We start from the raw sequence: 21,938 nt of genomic DNA, 5'->3' as shown, positions 1-21,938 counted from the left end.
TTATATTGTATTGTAGTGAATTAATAATAGTAATGAAAAAATTAACAGATCAATGGGTTGACTTTAAATCTGTTAATTAATTAGTACTAGCAATTAATTAAGTGGCGGAATCAGATTCAGAAACATATTTTCGCTGAAAGAACATAAATTATTTTCCATCGAATTTGGATTTTTGATTATCAAAATATAAGGGGGTTAGCCACTCTCTGGTAAATATAAATTAGGCAAGAGAGCCATCGAAAGCTTTTTTTTTCTTTTTTTTTTGATAATTTTACTCTATCTTGTGAACTTTTTAAACAAATCGAAACTTTTTTGCGCACAATTATAAAATTCGTTCATCCAAAGATATTCACTTGAAAAAAAATTATATAAAAAATATTATTTCGATGATTTGTAATAATCAAATTAATAATATAGAATTTTTAATTTGATATTTACATGTTTAGTAAGCATTTGTTTGATATCATTAAAATCTAAATACTTTTTTAAATTGTAATTACTCCCTCTTAAGCTATATATTTTAAATGACAAAAGACAAAGTTATAACTAAAATGGCAGAATATGTAGTTCCTGGGTCATAAAAGCCATATTTTTAAATTTTCATCTTTCTTCTTGTAAGCTCCGGTCTTATAAATCTTGTTTTAAAAGTATAATAAAACTATTATATATTTATTCATGGCAAATATTAGAAGTATGATACTTATATATTATTTCATATAGTAATTTTTCAGAAAATACAAAATGCAGCTTACTAAAAAGGAAAGGTGAATTCTTTTAAGGTAAACAAAATATAATTGAAAATGCTATTTTAAATCATATTGAATCGGCAGAAATACCATTATAAATTATTTTAAATGGACAGAAATAAAATTATAAAATAATATTTTATTATAAATTTATTAGAAATTTATCCAATTAAATGTAAGATTAGTATTTAAGATGCCCCATCTACCTTCTCTCCATCTAGAATTAGTTGGTAAAACAGACCGGTAATAGATCGATGTATCATTAAAATATCAATACAATGTGAGGACATCGCATCGTGATAACTGTATTTTAAAACTTAATTCTACGATAAATATGGACGACACTAATATCACGATCAATATAGAATAGGGTAAAAACTGAATACGATAATGTCACGAGTCTTATGGATAACAATAATTATTGTACTCGACCATCGATATCGCAATCATCATTGACAAAGATAAATATTTTAAGCGATATTATCGTTGCATTACCTGCAACGATAATTCTCGAATACGATATTATTCGTAAGTGTTGATAAATTACAATTGGGTAACGAAATTATTGACAAAATCAAAGATAATTGGAAAAACATCGGGAAATATCGATATTTCCTGATAGTAGACCGGGATATTATAACTGCAATATCACATCACTTTACACTAAGTTGCAGAAAGAGTATGAAAAGGTATCAACTCTTCCAAACAATAAAATATTATGAAACTTCCCAGACTTAGAATAAAAGTTATCAACTATTTAAAAATATATAATGATTTCTAAGAACTTTTCTTTAGTCGCATAGCCTATTTGTAATATATACTTCAACATAATCGATGTTGCATATATATATATATATATATATATATATATATATATATATATATATATATATATATATATATATATATATATATATATATATATATATATGTATATGTATATGTATATGTATATGTATATGTATATGTATATGTATATGTATATGTATATAATATATATATATATATATATATATATATATATATATATATATATATATATATATATATATATATATATATATATATATATATATATATATATATATATATATATATATATAAACTCTCAGAATAATCGCTTCAATGTTAAAACATTTATAACGATATCCTTGATCCATTGCTGCAATCTTAATTTAGTGTTAAATTGAACCATTTTTCCATTCAAGTGGAAAAATAGTATCAGATAATCAAGATTAAGAAGCACGATAATATGGTTCAACTTAGCACTACATTTATCCGATAAGTATTTTAGTACTGGTGTAATTTGTGAAACAAATCTAATTATATAACTGAATAAAAAAAACCTTCGAGCGATAATATGAAATAAGCATTAAAAAAATTATTTTTCTTCGAAATATTTGATACAATCTGAGAAAAATTGTTTCAGCGTTGAATTATAGTAATTGTACCATGAGCCACAATACGATGCAATCTTATTAAAAGTGTTATGTTGAACTGCGTTTCCGTTCAAGTTGAACCGTAGTATCATTTAATCAAATGTAAGTAGTATGTTAATATGGTTCAAACAATTTAATTAGCACAATATTAAGTACAATACAAATTTATACAGCATTATGGATCAATTCTTTAAAAAATTTCTGGCAGTGTATGCATAACCTAAAACTACTAAATATTTTTCTCTAAAGTTCTTTAAAAGTTTTCACGAAATCTAGCATTTTTGAATAAACTTGCTAAATCTAGTTTTACCGTAATCTAAAACTACTGAATAAATGTTTTGAAAAAGTTCTTAAAATGTTTTACAAATCAAGTATTTTTGAATGAACTTGCTAAATCTAGTTTTACCGTAATCTAAAACTACTGAATAATTGTTTCAAAAAGTTCTTAAAATATTTTACAAATCAAGCATTTTTGTATGAACTTGCTAAATCTAGTTCTACCGTAATCTAAAACTACTGAATAATTGTTTCGAAAAAGTTCTTTAAAATGTTTTACCAAATCTAGCATTTTTTAATAAACTTACCTTAATGTAAGAAATGCACAAAAGACGAAACCTGTCACTTGATTACTGCCTAAGTTTCATAGAAGAAAAAAAAAGTAGATCTTCACCTTCTAAAACTTGCATTTTCACCGAATTCGGAACAAAACGTGACCTCCTGTCTTTACGATGAAATGAGAAAGTTATACTTTGATGCTTGCTGACTAAAATAAAACCGAACAAAATAATAATATAAAAGCCCCTGACCGTCTTGTGTTAACCACCGGAAACTGAGGGCGTGATTTGAAAGTTAATGAGGTATCCCGATAAAAAGTCGTTTTTATTTTATATATACACATTTTTTTTTCCAAGTTTCTCTTAAACATCTGCTTCCTTATCTAATACTAGTATTATCTCTTCGCCCCCCTTACCCTCTTTAGTTGTTGAAGAGTCCTAATAATTTTATTTCGACAACCCAAGACAAAAAACGAGAGGTCGCTGGCCTTATATTCTTAGATTTGAAGTCTTTTATTCTGCTTTTGCAACCCCCCCCCCCCCAGAATGAGTCCCTTTTCTATACGATTTTGCAACTTCTCTAGACGATTAAGTATGTTTATTATCATTTTCCCCAACTTTAACTTTCCATCGCAGCGGTACTTTAAAAAAATACATAAATACAAAAGAAGCTTTGTGTGTATTTATGCTGTAAATCTCCAAATCGTGAGATTAGTTCACTAACTCTTTTTCCTTTATTAAACTATGAAATTAATTAAAAGAAAGGTTTGTAAAACGTGCTTTCTTTGGTCGTCATTTATATTCGCATCCAATTAACTTTAGTGAGAAGCATTAAAAAACTTTTTTTAAACTCGCCTTTAAAACATTTTTGGGAAAATTTGGCCTCAAAAGATACGTTTTGCTGAGAAACCGGATATGTTGTACCATTATTTCGGTTTTATATACCCGTAAGATTTCGAAACACTTTACAGATATAAAATTGCAATTCTTCAAAGGTAATTAGAAATATATCTATATATAAAGCTAATTAGAAAAATATATCTTTTACGTAAACATTTTAACTTTGATAATAAACATAATATATGCACATCTATAAACGATTTTATAATGTACAGTTAGAGAACTATTTGTTTTGTTTTTTTTACCTAAACAGTTTAATTTTGATAATAAACATATTGTATGCACATCTATAAACTATTTTATAATGTGCAGTTAGAGAACAATTTTTTTCTTTTTTTTACCTAAACAGTTTAATTTTGATAATAAACATATTGCATACACATTTATAAACAAATTTATCTTGTACATTTTCATTATTATTAAACATAATATTCCTCTCAAAAGATTTGCTTTAAACGTTTTAGTTTATAAGTTATTTTTTGTTTTAAAATATATACAATTCATAATGTTATCTTCTTAACTTGTTACCTGGAACAAGGTGCGCAAAAATGTCTTGAAAATTTATATTTTTCATGCAGTTGAGCTGTCAGAAGCAGTGTCACTTTTTATACTTGCAGGTAAAGGGAAAAAATTTGCTTATACATCTCTAAATATTATAACTCGCAAACATAGTCAAGTTTTTTTTTTTTCTCGAGGCTAAGTTTTTAGGAAATGTTAACTTAGTTGTATTATTACAGAATTTTAAATATTTCCTAAATATTTGTACTCAAAAGTAAATAAATAATTAGACATGTATTTTAGTAGCAATACTTATTATGCTAAAAGTACATTTATTAAAGACAAATTGAACGTTGTCGAGTTAATTTAATTCAAGTTTACTCATTTTACCTTACATATTCCGGAATTGATAATTTTAGTCGTATAAGCACTTCCCTATCTATTTCTGCGTGCGTTTTACACATAAAATAAATTATATTTTTAAACTTGACAGCATGGCAAACAAGGATAGGTATTCTTTGGCCAAGCTTAACAGAATTATGTAAACACCTGAATAACTTTTGGCAATACACCCACATTTTTTCAAACCGGCATATTTTTATATCGAACTGTTCCTTACTATTTTTTCAGATAGATGCATTTACAAATTTTCATACTTTCCACTATAAAACATTACACTACCCACAAACATCTTATTTTCTAAATGAAAATCATGCCGCTTTTCACCAAAAAATAATTCCTTCGCGTGAAAAATTTTGAAATGTGATTTTAACCGTGGGCATCGTTTCCACAGAGGATGGCGGGTATATACCAAAGAATATACATAGGGGAAAAATATACATATATACAAAGAATATGCATACTTTCTATATTCTTTATATATACCTCCCCCAATCATTGGAAATCTGTCCAAATCCCTCTTAATATTTCAGGCAAATAGAGAAAATTTTCATGAATCGCCATAAAATATTAAGTATGAGTTAAAGTAAAAAATCCTTTTACTGATATTTAAGGGATGGAAAAAAATGCTGATTTTCTTATGGGGAAAATTTAAAGAACTTTCGAAACTGTATGTTTTAATTTCATCCCCCGAAATTCAAAAAAGGAAAAAAAAAAAAAAATGGACGACTGCGATGGCACTTCTTTTAGTTTCATTTCATACAAAATATTCAAAACCAGATACTTTTTAGAAATTTTATTGATGTGTCGAAAAACGTATACTATTAAGATGCTTAATTTTAGCAAATATTTTTCTATGAAAAAAACTATTTAATTACTGTTTCTTTTCTTAGTTATCTGAAATTTTATTCCCCTATTAATTTATTTCAATCTTCTCAAACAGATTAAAAAGCATGTATTTTGGATTGAGCTTCTTTTGCTAATTTTTTGTCATTAAATTTGAAAGAAGAAACAAACATTTGCGCTATAGCCTTCTGTTACGTTACAACTATATGCCTTCAGAAATTAGTTAATGTCAAAAACAAAAACTTACTATTTGTCGATAAACTAAAAAGTTTGTATGACTTTCTTTTAAAATAAATATAATTATTCATTTTTATTATTATATAATAATATTAGTAGCAATTTTAATTGATTCTAAAAAGAGGCATCACATATCTATTTCTTTGGAATCTAGGTATTCTGTAACTAATTTGAATGCATATGGATGAATTTATTACACTTACATTACTTACAAAATTACGGATGAGTTTATTTAAACTTTTCACCGATAAATAATGCACCACAAATCATAATAATTATTAAAGTATTAAGCACTAAGAATACCTCAATCGAAAAAAATATATAATCTCAAACACAATATCTCTACTAAAAGTTAATAAAGATCAACTAGTAGTGTAGTTTCTTTTTTTTATGCAGCAGAACTGGGTAGAGATCAGGGAACTGTCCTTGCATCAGAAAGGTTCTGAATTCGAATCACGGCAAGGCATGGATGATCTTTCATTCTCTGTTCTATCTGTCCTTTTTGTGGGAGCAACGTTGGCCCACCTAATAAGATGCCCCTGAAAGAGTGGCCAACAAATCTGCGCTAATGCACCAGAATGGACGAATACCAACCCAGGTGGGCATTGAGGAGAAAAAAAAGTTTCTAATTTTTATTTAGTAAACGCAAGCGTTTTGAAATTTTTATTTTTTTTTATTTAATAGAATAAATTTTTGCCCAACTTAATGCCGATAATTTTTATATGTACTACAGTAAAAATAAATAAATTAAAAAACTCAGAGATAAAATTATTACACGTCTACAGTCCACAACTGAAAGTAAGCAACATTTAAGTACAAATTCGCGTTTGATATTCACAAATTAAGGAAAAATCTTTTCACTTGTACTTATTGATTGTTTGGAGAAAGAGAAAAAAAAATGTTTTTGAAGTTTTTCTCGTCTTTTCTACTGAACTTCAATAGTCCTGATGTTGAAAGAATTAAGAGATAGTTTTCTATTAAAAATGGAAGCAAATATTTCAATTTGTATATTCGTATTGAATTTGTTTATTGGGTTGGCTATGGGGCCACGGAATGTCACTCACTTGTTAATCTCAACACATTTTTTTGTTATAAAATTCTTTTCTAAGATGAGATAATGGTAGGGGCCGTTCATAAAATACGTCATAACAAGATAGCCACTAACACTAAAAAAAATTCTCGTTTTTTTTTTTCAGGCTGGTTTTAATCGAATTTCTCTGTATTTTGTATGTGATGGTACAATTTTTGATATTAATTTTTCAATTCATTCTTATTCAAGCATATAAAATATAATACGAAACACTTCAAGCTATTGAACTTTTTCTTTAAAAACAATATAAAAATAAAAAATAAACGAACATACATAAAAGGATTGAGGTAAAGACAAAGTAAAGATATACTTGTATAACGGACAACTATTTATGTTGCTGCTATTTATAATGACTCAAAAGAACGAGTAACTATTAGTAATTGAAGGAAACATTTAGCATAAGTAGTTAGTTAAAATAATTAGTTATTGTAAATAGCTAATTAGTATAGATGGTTAATTAGCATATATGGTTTGTATAAAAATTTAGCTTATATAAATAGTTAGTATAAATAGTTAGCATAAATTGTAAGTTCAGTCAATGAGCGAGCATAAATATCTGTAATCGAATTCTGTTTTTTTTTCATATTTCGAACAAAACTTTTTGATTTTGATAATAAATATTTTTAAATTGAATTAATATTGATAGTAAGATATTTTCTTTCACTCCTCGAAAATTTTAATACGAGAGAAAACATTCCTAGTGATTTTTTTTTTTTTTTTTTTTGGCGAATTTAAGGAAATGGTAGGTAAAAAGTAGAGATGTACCTGGTACCCGGTTGGATCCCGCAAAAAAATTTAATTTTTGGTACCCGGTAGTCGGACCCAGTTTTTAGTTTCAAGATCTGGTACCGAGTACTTGGACCTGGTGATTTCACCGGTTATCCATTGCCGGACAACACTTATCCATGTTCGACACAACCATATTCAGATTTATGGTAAACGTAAAACTATTTAAAAATAAATAATTAAATTAATAAATATATAATGACTTTGGAAATCAGTGCTTCTTAATAATCAGGCTGAAATAAGTGTTTAGGTACAATATATTTTACCCTTGTGCAGAATTTTAATTCAGGGAAACCTTGGTAAAGTGAAAACTTTCAGGACAGAGAAATATATTAGTTAAAGTGGTGTCCTCTTAGGACAGTGTTTCCCAAACTTATGACTTTTGTGTACCCCTTCTAAATTTTTTGTAACACTGTGTACCACTAATAACAAATGAATGTATTTTTTACCGTAAAAAATTCGCACAAAAGTTAAAAATCAAAACTGGCTGTTGACACCACTAATTATTAACTGCTAACTCTGCAAAAAATAGCCACAAAAAAAAAAAATGCGTAATCGTAAATTTTCATGGTTAGCTTTGCTTTTAAATATAAATTTTTGAAATTTTCGCTTGTTGCAACATATTTTGCATAAGAACGAGTACCCCCGCTAAACTGTTCCCGTACCCCTGGGGGTACGCGTACCACACTTTGAACACTGTCTTAGGACATACAGATATCTAATGCTGAAAACTATTTTAACTGAATTAATATGGCAGTTAAATACATAAAAAATTCGAAACAGTGAATTATATATTTTTTTTAAAGTTAACTAAATCATAATGAATAAAATTCAAAGAAAACTGTAGAAAAATACGATAGATGAGTATCCCTCTCGTACTAAATTTGCTTTCAACAAATGAGTTAATGTAACAATATATTTTCATTGTTTGGGCTTGGGAGCTTAGCAAATCGAAGTATAATGGACATCGCGAATAGAATATGAATATTTTCTTATAAATAACAGATTAGTAATTCGAATGCGATTACTAATTTAAACATCATCGAAGATTAATTTCCTAGCAAATAAAAACACAAACTAAAACTGATAAAATTGTTTTAAAAAAATACTGATAAATATTTTGGAGGTAGTTTTTATTTTAAAAATTTAGAAAAAAAAAATTCTCTTTTTTTTATTTTTGAAATCACAAAAAAAGCGCTTGGAAACATTTTATTACATTTTCAATATATAAGTGGATTTAAATTTAATATTGAAAAGAAGAATGTATGAATAAAATTGGTCATCCGTAACTTAAAACTAAATTTTTATTGGAAAACGTGTTTCTCTTACTCGTTATGGCTCAATGAATTAAATTTCCTACCACTCATAAAAGATCTGGAATTAACATCTGGTTAATCATGGGAGCTGTTCGAGGTTTCTTTTCTTTTTTACTACGTTTAACTCAAATGTGCGTTTGTTTCATAGATAAAGTTTTTTACGAAAGCACTTTTTTTTTGTTGCTTGATCTGAAAGATACTTTTTATTTTGAGGGATTCGAAATTACTAGGATACAGCGACTGAATCGCAACATTGAGGGTATCTAATATTTTAAATAATAATTATCTGTTCAACATTTTAAATAAGATAAAATTTCTCACCGAATGTCGATAAGTTTAAGAGATTATACGAGGATAGATCTCATTGCATATGAATTAATTTTATAGTTAACGGATGATAAAACCCGGAGAGTTAAAACTTTCATACTGTCATTTTATTAAAATATTTTCAAAATATATATACAATATATACATAATATACAATATATATATAATATATATACAATTGCCCCCTGAACCTCAACCAAAGCGGTGGGCCTTCCTTAAAGGTGGGGCCCTCTGAACCAATGCCTTTTCCAACAAAAAAAAAGCATTTAAATAAAAACAATATTAAAACATACTTTGTCGTAATTTGTTTTATTATTCGCATTATGAATAAACTATTTATTTAGAATTTTATTTGATAAATAAGTCTGAAGCTACCTAAGTGCGTCACAGTTTAAATAATTATAGGAACTGCATCTTCAGCCTAACGCATGTGGATAAAATTCTGAGTTTGTAAACTTTTGAGTCTATAAACCGGGGCCCAAACTACAAAATTTTATTTTAAGATCAAGATACCCCTTACTATTCAGCCTCCTTTAAAAATAGGGAAAAAAAAGAAAAGAAAAATATTTCTAAGCAAATTACTTCATCTTCGCAATGATGAATTATGAAACAAAAATAAAACAAAAAAACATGAGTACAATTCCGGCATAATATGCATAAAATTATGAGTTGACAAATTTTTGATTATACAATCCCAGGCCCCACTAGAAAAATATTGTACACCAAGAGGGGTCCTTAGGACCTCCTACCGTCTAAAAAAGGAAGATGGAAAAAATTTTCTACGCAAAATATTTCAACTTTGCATACGAGGGTTGTAAATTAAATAGTGGCAACTTAACCTTGAAACTCACAGAAGGCCGGGAATGCGCAAATAGGATACGGGAGGGGGCACTGTTGTCGATGTGTATAGTGCAAAAAACAGTCGATCTGCCTAGAAGGGTGGTGGTTGTGTGGCGTTAAAGTGAGGAGTTTCGTTTCCATCGCTCTAAAGCATGTTTTCAAAAGGTGATCAGTGGTCGTGGCTTAAAATCGAGGTTGCCCGTGGCAAAAATGCAACAGAATGCTATCGAGGATTAGTCGAAGTCTGTGGCGCAAATGCTTTGCCGTATAGGACAGTAGCACGATGGGTTCAAACATCTTGTCTATTTTCGGCATTAAGTCTTTTGAAAACATGCTTTAGAGCGATGGAAACGAAACTCCTCACTTTAACGCCACACAAGAACCACCCTTCTGAGCAGATCGACTGTTTTTTGCACTATACACATCGACAACAGTACCCCCTCACCCCTCCCATATCCTATTTGCGCATTCCCGCCTTTCTGTGAGTTTCAAGGTTAAGTTGCCACTATTTAATTTACAACCCTCGTATGATGAATTTTATGAAACATAAACATACTTAAGATTGCGGTATATTGTGCATTAAATTCTAAGTTAACAATCTTTTGCTTGTAAAAACCGGGTCCCACCTTCAAAATGTTTGGAACGTAGGGGCCTTTAAAAATTTTTTCGTCCTCCGGTAAAAATGGTAGAAGAAAAAACGCATATACCCAAAATGATACTTCACCTTTGCAATAATGAATTATAAAACAAACGCATACTTACTCTTACGGCAATTATATTTATTTCTGTTTAACATTTTAATGGCGGTCATTAATTTCTGTTTTATATTTTAATATTAAACAGAAAAAAAGCATAAAATATTATATAATTTATTCAGCGTTAATTTAAAAAAAAAAATTATAAGCTTAAACTCCTTGAAAAAAATTACATCAATTTTGCGCAATTTATTGGTGAGAGTGCAGTACAGGTTGGATGTTACCCCCTCCCACAAATATATTTTTAAAAACTTTAAAGTTAACAGATTCTATAACTTTTAATCACATTTAGTTAAAATCAGTAAAAATCAAAGCAATAAATTATTTTGTAGCTCTTCTTATTCAAATATTTCTTTACTAGTCCGTTTTGGCCAATGTCAAGGTAATTAACACCTTTTGAACAATGTATTCAAAAAATATTAAAATGCATACACACTTATAACAATGCATGCATTTCAATATTTTTTGCTGATTTGAGACAATATTGTCTATACTTTTTTTTACAAAAAATTTTTTCACGTATCAGTTCTTAAAAGTTGAAATGCACCTCTCAGTGAAAAATTTATAACTAACATAATTGATTGAGTAAAAACAAAACGAGTTAAGAAATTTTTTGGGTTACACTAGTTTAAAATTGTTTCAACAGTTTAGGATTGAGAAAAAAATAAAAAATATTTTGGGAAACAGAACATACTAATTTCCTGTCATATATTTCATTGATAATAATTAAATTAAAATATAACAAAACTATATTTTTTATTTTCTTACAATAAATTTTTAAAAAAACTGCGTCAAATAAAAAGTAGATGCTTTAAAATTAAATATAAAATATTTAGCTCATTAAAGAATTTTTAAAATTTCTTATAAATTTTGCAAATCAATAACGCTTCATTAGTATTTCCAAAAAATTAAGGATATTTTATTCGTTCAAGGGCTCTTAACTTCCAGTCCGATCCTGACAAGACAAACAGTTATTTGAGGAAGCAAATAGAATGTTATTTTAACTTTGAATATTAAAAATGAACTTTCACTTGCAAAAAAAGTGTTTTTGCGATTAGCTAAAGATCTACCACTTACTAAAATTACTCTTAATTCATTTCTTTCCTCAAAAGTGAACACTTTCAATGGCTCACTTGTGCAGCCAAAGAAATTGTTTTGCTCTACAAAACACAAACTTTTCTTTTTCAACATGATTCATTTAAAAATTTCCAAATGAATGATTCATTGCATTTGCAATACAAAAGTTTTATCCGATTCATACTTTACAGACAGTCTTTTTTTTACATTGTTCGTGAGGAACAAACAATAAATTTAATAAGTTTTACATATATATATATATATATATATATATATATATATATATATAATAAAAAAAAATTCTTCTGACATGTAACTAGCTATTATTTTTGTATTAAATTTAATGCAACTCCATTTATCATTTGTATAAAATAAAATCATTATCATTTATGGGTCATTCTCACGAAAACTGTCATTTTTCAGTTCATAAAATCTCAAAAAAGTTAAGTGAATAAAAAGCTCTGAAACTTTTTATATTAATAGAAATATGTAATGGCATTATAAAGAAAGTATATATCCTATAAATTATACTTAATATTTAAATTAATTAATTTTTTTAAATAATTAATTTATAATAATTAATTAATTTATAATAATTAATTAATTTATAATAATTAATTAATTAATTTAATAAATAAATTAATTAATTTAATAAATTAATTTAATTTTTTAATTTATTTTTCAAATTAATTAATAAGTAAATTAATTATTTTCACAATTTAAAAAGTGAGGGAATGACACTAATAGTGAGGGAATGATATTTTATTTTAATACATGTTTTTATCTAAGTTACATCTACCTAAAGTTTGAAAATGATAACATACTAAGTATATCTAATATTTATTATAATTTAGTCTTATATATTTAATAGTTTTTACAGGTTTGGGAAATAAAATTGGCTGGCACGATTGAACAAAAAAAAATTTGATAATATACTCATCTTGAATCATTCCCTCACTTCAGCGTCATTCCCTCACTTTATACACTAGTAAGGGAATGACGAAATCAATAAAATTTAAAAATAACAGTTAGGCCTAATTAATTTCTGAAGTCAATCACATACTATTATATTCATAGAAGAAAGCAACATATAATTATCCACTTTCTCGATGAAGTTGTATTTTATTTTACTCTAAAAAATGACATGAGGGAATGACAAATGTAAAAAATTTTACCTGGTTTGATTCATTCAAATTTATTCCACAGCAAAGCTTCTTTAAGTTGAAGATGGAAACATACTGCAATTTTGTTCTATGATGCCAGTTGTTAACTTCTGAAGTTCTTATTAAAATATTTTTATTCTAAGAAGATTGCAGGTGATAAGAACATTGTTGTGAGGGAATGACGCGAAACACTGGGGACAAAGTTTAAAATAGTGCTGTGTTAATATTTTTATCAGAAATTAAATATAAAATTGATTTTCTGAATTCTATATTTCATTATTCTGAAATAAAAAACACGAATTTGTAAAAAAAAAAAAATTTATTTCAGAAACAATTTTTTTCTTTTTTTAAATCAGCAGTGGGGACAAGTGAGGGAATGACATATTGGTATATTTTAATTACCTAAAATAAATAAAAAAATAAAAATTTATAATTTTATTTTTATTCTTTTGTTAGCTTGCATTCCGAAGGACACTTTCCCTGAATTTTTTTTTTTTTTTTCGTAAGCTGTAAAACAAACATAAAATATACTGGGGACATGAAAATGACTGTTTTTGTGAGAATGACCCTTATATGAAATCTATAAGTTTACATATTTTTGGGGGAGAAGTGAAGCTATTTTCAGTTATGAATTGAAAAATCTGTTCCCGAGAAGCTATTTTCAATCCTGTTTCAATAGCATCGGAACTTTTCTTTCTATTTATTATGATACCATTATTCAAACTGCAGTTCATATAATTTAAAATAAATAAATAAAAAGCATGCTACTTTTTTCCTGAACAATAACCTAACGATGGGACATCCATTTCGTTGTTAATTTGAATGACCTACATTTTTGAGGTAAAAATGAAATGAATAGGAAAGAAATATCCCAGAATTTAATAACATTAATTATGAAATTTATAGCTAGGGCAGATCCTTTCTAGAACTTATTATGATATTAAAGGGAGATGCTGTATCTCCAACTTTCCCGGACCTTTAAAGAATAGTGAAAGATATATTTGGAATTCTAATTTTTATGAATCAACAGAAGAAAAAGCAGTTGCTTACTTCTGTCTTTGTTAGAGATTCGATGACTATTTTAGCATTATTTAATGAACTCAAAAATTGGAAATAAAAAAGTCAAATTAATATTTTTTTGAATATCTTATTTGTTTTTAGATAATGTTAAATTTATTATAGTATTATCTGAAGTATTTTAAATTTTATTACTTTTCCCCAATATTATAAGAGCATAAGTAAACTTTTTACATTTTATTATCTAAAGAAATAATTTTTTTGTGGAAACTATCCTTTTTAGCTGTTTAATTTAACTAATTTTATTCAGATTTTTTTTTCTGAATATGAGTTTCTTAAACTTGTAATAAATAATAAACTAATAATCTGTAGGGGAGAGTGGGGTCAATTGTAACAGGGTACGATTGTAACAGAGCAAAAATTTCGAGTGTCGGGTTCTAGATTTGTTTCCTAGGTGGTGCACAAGGTGTATTTAATAAATCTACATGTACACCCCTGCTGGCAACCATTTTTATGTACTTTTGAAAGAGTTACACGACAAAAGATATTTTCACGCTACGTAAGTACTTTTTTTGGTATTAGAATATTATATTAAAACAAAGTAATTTCGTTTAAGCAAATAAAAATTATTAACCGAATATGTAAGTGGACACCTTAATTAACATTTCAAAAGAAAAAAAGATTGGTTTTGTTAATTAACTAGCATTGTTTTTAACAAATGAAGCTGAAATGGCGTCTTGGGGACAATTGTAACAATAAATAAAGGGACGAATGTAACAGCTGAAAATAAAATTCATAATTTCGCTGTGGTTTAAGATAAAGCTGACTGAAAATTTTGTGTTTTTTTACATAATATTATAAATAAATTATGTAAAATAATAATAAATAAATAAATGATCATAATAATAATAAATAAATAAATGATAATAATAAATAAATGAATAAATTATGTCATTTAAAACATAATATTCAGCAGCAAGTTCACCTTCATGATTGTTTACTTTTTAAATAAAGAATAAAAATAACTTATTTTTTAATGTATAAAAACAGTGAAACCTGTTTTTGTGCGGTCCTTTTTTATGCGATTTTATTTTTGTGCCATTGGTTTTGTGCGATTTATTTTCATGCGGTATATGAATATTAGCGGCGTTAGCACCAGTTTAATGTTTCCTATCAATGTGCACATACATGTTGTGGACGAACTCTGATTACGTGGTCTCCTTGACAACGATGTATCTGGACTGCTCTGTTTATTTACTTTCATTAGTTCATTTATTATCGTCAACTCCATTTTCTCTTCTGTTTAAAATTTATTCTGCGAACAAGTTAAAGTAAATCAGTAAAAAATCGTCTGCTGTGTTAAAATACTTAGTATTTTAAAATTAAACCGTTATTTTTATTTTGTAAATTCTCGTCTGCGCCTATCTCAAATACTATAGAATCGTCGTATTCGGAGTTTTATACACGACACATGTGAATAAGGATTCATTTTATAGTGAGATTAAAGGTAAATAAATTATTTACTTTTGTTCCTATTTATATGTAGTTTTTATGATTTTTATTTTATTTTTTAATCATAAGTACTCCCTTAAATGGACAGGAAGAATCGGAATTTATTACAGCAGATAAAATATATGCAGAGTTCAAGATTTCGAAAAAATTGAAAACAAAAGTTGAATAAGTGAAAAAATTGAAAATTTTTCACTTTTTTAACCCTTCAGGTCTCATTTTTAAACCTTAAAAATCACCATTTAATCCTTCACATATCGACCTGTTTACACCCTTAAAAATCATTGTTCTAACCCTAAACATCAATATTTAACTCCTCATGTATTTCACTTTTAACCCCTTAAGCCTCATTTGTTTGAAACTAAAAAATAACTATTAAACCTCTTATATTTTCATTTGTTCAATCTCTCACACGTGACTAATTTAAAAATAAAAAATCCCTATTTAATTTCTTATGTAGCAATTGTTTAAACCCTTAGGTCTCATTTCTTATGTTTACAAACCATTACTTAATTCTTTAAGAACCACGACGAATAGTTTTCTATATCATTTATATTATCCTGCATTATTTTATTTCTCACCTTTCACAGCATAAATTAAAATTTTTAACCCCTTAAAGTTAAAAGTTAAGCACTTTAGGTCTCTGCTCATTATTATTTTTACTCCTAAAATATCACTACTATTTTGATCAATAAAGAAATATATCACAGCTATAATAATATGTATAATTAACTATGTTTTAGTTGAATTTATGAACTGTTACAATTGACCCCGTAAGTGAGGACAATTGTAACAAGTGCGCGACTGTCAAAAACTAATATAATAACGTTTAAAATAAGGTATTTATTTTTTTTTCTAGTAGAGGACAGTCTACTTTACTCGTCTGTCAATTAATACTAGTAATATATTGGATTTTTTGTCAGTTAAAAATAGTTAAGTAAAAAATGTTACAATTGACCCCACTCTCCCCTACATAAAGTTTTTCGGATATATAGGGTATGTTATAATCACTGCACTTAACAAATATTTTTATAATTCTAGTCAAATATTGAAGTAAAAGAAGAATAGAAATTAGACTGCAAATTAATATTTATGCAAGGAAAATGGAAAAACGTTGCTGAAATATGACATCATTTACGAGAAAGACCAGATTAAAAATATCGAAACCCGATTAGTTGAGTAAACTGAGGAGGTGAAAGTTGATTGTTGAATCGAACTGGTTTCAACATTTTTTATTTCTTTTCCCCAACAGTTATAAGTCAGATTTTGCCAAAATTTTTATATTTTCCTCTCTCTTAAATATTAATTAGTGACCCGTAACGTTTATGTATTTTGTTATAGTTAGATTTTATTTTTGATAAGGACTCGAAACACCCTGTTAATTTATTTTTTTTATAAATAATCAAAAATTTAAGACACTGCATCATAGTTTTTAAGAGAGCTTTATTTACACAAGACATCACCAGTTATGAAAGTTTACAAGACAGACACTGAACTAAAAACAAAATAAAATATAAAAATATTTTCAAAACATAATAAATGTAGGAAAGCACCTTAGAGTGACATATTTATTCAATCTTATTAAGTGCAGGATTATCAATTAATGTCAAGTCACCTTTTCCCTCATGAGTTATTATCTACATAAAATACTTTTAGAAAGCTAACTTTAAATTTAACACAAGAATTTGCTTTTAAAACCAGTCTCATAACCAGAACAATTAAAATAATAAACAGAAACAAAAACTTATTTACTTTTGCAGAAGAATGAACTGTTATTTTAAAGAGAATTTATGTTCACATAAAAATTTAAAGTGTTCATTTTAAGGTGCTTGATTACAGTGCAGTTTCACATTTAACATGAAATAGTATATATCCTAGGACTAGTTAGACAATTTTTAAGAGTTTACATTATGATTAACATCCGATATATTTTAATATAGATAAAAAATACTATTATTAACTAAACTTTTTCAAATATATTGAAATGATTTTTACAATGTTAGCATGCAAACTGGTAGAAATTATTACAATACATAATATGGTAAAATGCAATATCTTCATTTCAACTAACTTTTAAGATTTTGATAAGGAACTTTAAATAAGAAAATATAAAGTAATAATTTAAATACATCAAGTCACAATACTTTAGAACAGAATAAATGAGTAAATTCAACGAATAACAAAGAAACAAATGAAAAATTATCTACAAATTTTAAAGTTAAGCAAATTCAACTCATTTAATTAATATTTTTAATTGCTTAAAAGAAACGTAATAAACATTTCTTTGAAGTAAAAGTACAACAGAAAGGGAGGATATATTTTGCTTTGTATAAGAATAAAATATGATCTTTATAAGAATTTTCGCCTTTTCAAACAGAATTCTTTACTTAAAAGTTAGAACAAAAAGATAATAGAAGAACAAGCTCAAATAAAGATCAGAATAACTGTTTTATTTGAATCAAGTTCTTGTAAACTTATATATTTTGTAAGGAATTACTAAATAATAGATGTTTGCACTCGTTTACATAATCCATGATCCTAAGTACACCGTTTAAAGCAGTTTTTCTAAAATTAACAAATTCTAGGAATACAAACAATTATAAAACCGGACATTAGGCATTTGTAACAGTTTGTGAGGAAGTCAAGCAAAATGTGAAAATATATTTTACAAAACATTTACGTATCAAATAAGTCATCAAAGACAAGAGTAGAAAGTTGTCTGCAATACGTATATTATGTTTTTAAAATAATTCTGGAAGAATATGGCACTTTTTGAATACATAGATGAGAGGAAAACTAAGTATTTGGTCCCACAATATTACATTTAATAATAAAAAAAGGTATTAATCAGAAAATAAATTAAATATAAAATTATTTAGGAGTTCTTGCATTTTGAAAGATCTATCATTGAAAAATGATAATTGTTTTATTTTTCATTAATATTAGAGGAAAATATAATATTTTTAAGAGAAAGTTACAATAATGTAATACTTTTCCAAACAACCTCTTTCTTTATGCAGCTTAATCAATTTCTAATTTTTGAAGCTTTAAAAAATAAAAATTCAATCGAATGTAACAATGATTGTAATAAATTTCACCTAATTAAATTTTTTTAATACATAATAGTTGAAGTTCAAATTTACAATACTTTAATAGTTATTGATGATATAATAATTAAGAAATGTAACAAAATTTTACATACAATGTAGTAAGTATTTTACATACAATGTAGTTAAAATATCCAAGCAAAATAAAAATTTATTGAAGGAAAAAATGCAAATGAGTGGAGAATATAGTACTGTTTTTGAACCAAATCTAGCAAATGTAGGTTGCAATAGGGTCATGTATTGAGGCATAAGAGTTCCTTATTTTGCCCTGCGTCATCTCATTCCATGGTTTATTGAGCATCGTCTTGTTAAAAAATGGCTCCTGGGAGCCCTGCTATGTGTGACAGAACATGTCGCTGAAGGATATCACAAACATACCACTGATATGTCCTCGTACCGTGGATCAATATTAAGAGTGATCAAGACGACTTGATTAAATTTGGCTGCAGTTCAAAAAGGCCGATTTTCCAAACAAAGGCAACAAGGAGCTGGGTGTCAATCCTGCCTTTGCTGTACAGAAGCACACAGTTTCATACAGCTGGTGAGATGGTATCGGGTGATATTGCATAAGACAATATTCCTCCATGGTGCCATGACAGTTCAGTAGTACATTCGCGACATCCTTCAAACACATGTTTCGCCACTCGTGGCAGAGTTCACAAGAGCCTTTTTTTTCCACAAGCAATGCTCGGCCACACTACCACCTTGTCTGATCCCAAGGTTTGTCATTGAACTAGCATCTCTAGGACAGCAAGTTGGACAACCTTCGAGTTTATAGTAGATTTAGACGTATTTTAATTGCAAATAACGATCAAGACATTACAGGACATAAGGAAATTGTATGCCTTAATGCATGACCGTATTGCCCCCTGCATTCACACTAGAGGTAGCCCAAGAGGGTACTAAAACCTCCATTCTTTTCTTTTTTTAATATATAATTTTTCTCTGATTTTTTAATCACTTACTTTAATTATCCTTGTACTTACGTATGAAAAGTTTAATTTCATTCTGAGTGAGCTAATTTTATTTAAATAGAAAAAAAGTCAAAATCAATTTTCACAAACTGATGTTAAAACAAAGCTACAACGCATTAGGCTTCAGAAAATTAACCAAATATTAATTTTAATCATTCAATTTACAAATTTTAACTGTAATTCTATTTCTGCATTTGAATATAGAGTAATATTAAAGAGAACAATTATTTTATCACATTTTTTTTAAAATTACTATTTAAAAGAGCATCAGCTATTTCAGGACAGAAGTAGTTAAGTTTTTATAAGAAACTTAAACTATCAATTTAAAATGTAAAAAATTAACAATTGAGAAAACAAATTAGTTGAAAAAAGTATGAATAATTAATAACTATGTAGCATTGTTTCTTCATTTAAATAAGGAAAGCTATAGTACAATAATTTAAAAAGATTCTATAAAATTAGTAAAGTATAAGAGAACTTGTCATTGATATTTTTTATTTTAAAAAAAGTCTAGCTTTTAAATTTTTGATATATTATAAATCAAACATTGTAGTAATATTATAAAAAGTGTTTTATATGTAAATCAATTTATGCACCAAGATATAAGGTAAAACTTTAGTGAGACCAATGACAAAACTGCTTTAGCACAGAATTTTCTATAGGGGGGATTAGATTTTCAAAATAATTTTTGAAATTTCAATTCTAGGAGTTTTTAATGAATAAAAGATTTACAGTTCTTGTCAAAAGTCTGAGCAGACCCCTATTTTTCCAGAAATTTCTTAACAAAAGACAACGCATCAATCCAACATTGAAACTTACTGTTTTCCAATATACCTGATTCTCCAACTGGCAGAATTTTAACGAACTTTTACGAGTCATCTGCTTTACAAGTCATGGCACTAATATCCTATCATGTTCATGTGTAGATGACAATCAGATACAAATCTGTGCAATTTAACCTTGCAATATTAACTTACTTTAATCAGTTGAACTGTATGAAGAATCTTCAAATGAACCAGAAATTCGAATTGAGTGTCAGGACTCGAGTCAAGCAATTATTTTTTCTGATCAAGAGGGCTTTGTAAGAAAGTGTTCAGAAGCTGAATATATCAATCTGAGCATTGCATCAAACTATTAAAAGATCATAAATTCCAGAAAATTTTGAAAGAAGACAAACTGGTCATCCAAAAATAACCATACTTAGCAACTTTATTGTGACAACAAGCAAAAATAATAGATGTTTCATCATTTCAGAAGTAGCAAGAACTACAAAAGACAGGTGTCAGATAGGGTGGTGGCCAGGCATTTGGAAACCTATGGTCTTTTGACTTAGAACTGCAATAAATGAACTACTCCTTAGAACTAGAAACATTATAAAAAAATCTGCTGGGCAATAAAATGACTACACCGAAGCACAATGGAAGAGAGTTCTCTAAACCGACGAATTTAAGTTTCAACTTTTTGGTTTCCATCCTAGACTTTAGTATGCCATCCAGATTGAGTAATACCAAGTGGAATGCAATGATACCTTGTGGGGATAGTTTGCAGCACTCAAGTTGGTGATTTGGTTAGAATTAAAGTAATTCATCAAAAAGAATGTGAATTAAATGTGATATGTTATCTCATCAGAAACACAAATTTCAGGGTGTGGCTTTGTGTTCCAACAAAATAATGATCCAAAGCACAGTTCAAAGTCTTGCAGTAATTGGAAAAGAAAAGAAGATGCTCACATCAGAGGATCACCACAAACCCTGAGCAGTCACAACTGAACTATTATAAGATGAACTAAACAGGGAAAACTTTAAGTAGATGCCAATAAACACAGAAGACCTATAGAAAGGTCTTCAAAGTTATTGAAGACACGTACGCTGTCAAACATTAGATAAAGTGATCCAACTAATTAATGACTAACATATTCAAAGCTCTTATCAAAGCCAAAGGTCAAGCTCAGGTTTTTGACAGTAATGTATATCATGACATTTTTTGAGAAACAAGTTGTTTGGCAGCAATATTTAGTTGATAATATAGAATTTGATTTAACAAAATATTTTAAGTCTGATTAATTAATTCAAAAGATAACCTTAAACTAATTTGTGAATGTTAAGTCATTCTTTAGAAACTGATAATTTTATTTGTTCTGAACAATTTACAATAAAGTGTTAACTTTTTGAAGTCTTTACATTTTTTAGAAAATATTTAAATATCTTGTTTAAGAAAAGCATTATTTCTAAATAAATCAGATTTTACCTCTGCTGTTTTGATATTTATTTGCTTTGAATGATTTCAGATAGTGATTTTAAAAATTTCAATAATAAAAATGAAAGATTCTAAGATTAATTAGAGCAATATGTATCTATT

The 21,938-nt window shown here is 27.4% G+C and overlaps 1 long non-coding RNA gene across 1 annotated transcript in view; it reads left to right on the top strand.

Annotated features, from left to right (window-relative positions):
* The window catches only part of LOC122268971 (uncharacterized), a 70,145-nt gene extending 48,986 nt beyond the window's left edge, over positions 1-21,159 (top strand). Inside the window, exon 2 of the long non-coding RNA XR_006224826.3 lies at positions 20,835-21,159. This is a non-coding gene — a long non-coding RNA (uncharacterized LOC122268971). The remainder of the gene's footprint in view (positions 1-20,834) is intronic.
* Positions 21,160-21,938: the final 779 nt, after the last annotated feature.

The sequence above is a fragment of the Parasteatoda tepidariorum genome, chromosome 11 (genome assembly GCF_982258835.1).
Source record: "Parasteatoda tepidariorum strain Cologne lab strain chromosome 11, Ptep-v5.0, whole genome shotgun sequence".
In the NCBI taxonomy this organism is placed as follows: Eukaryota; Metazoa; Arthropoda; class Arachnida; order Araneae; family Theridiidae; genus Parasteatoda; species Parasteatoda tepidariorum.
This window is presented reverse-complemented; position numbering and strand designations above follow the sequence as displayed.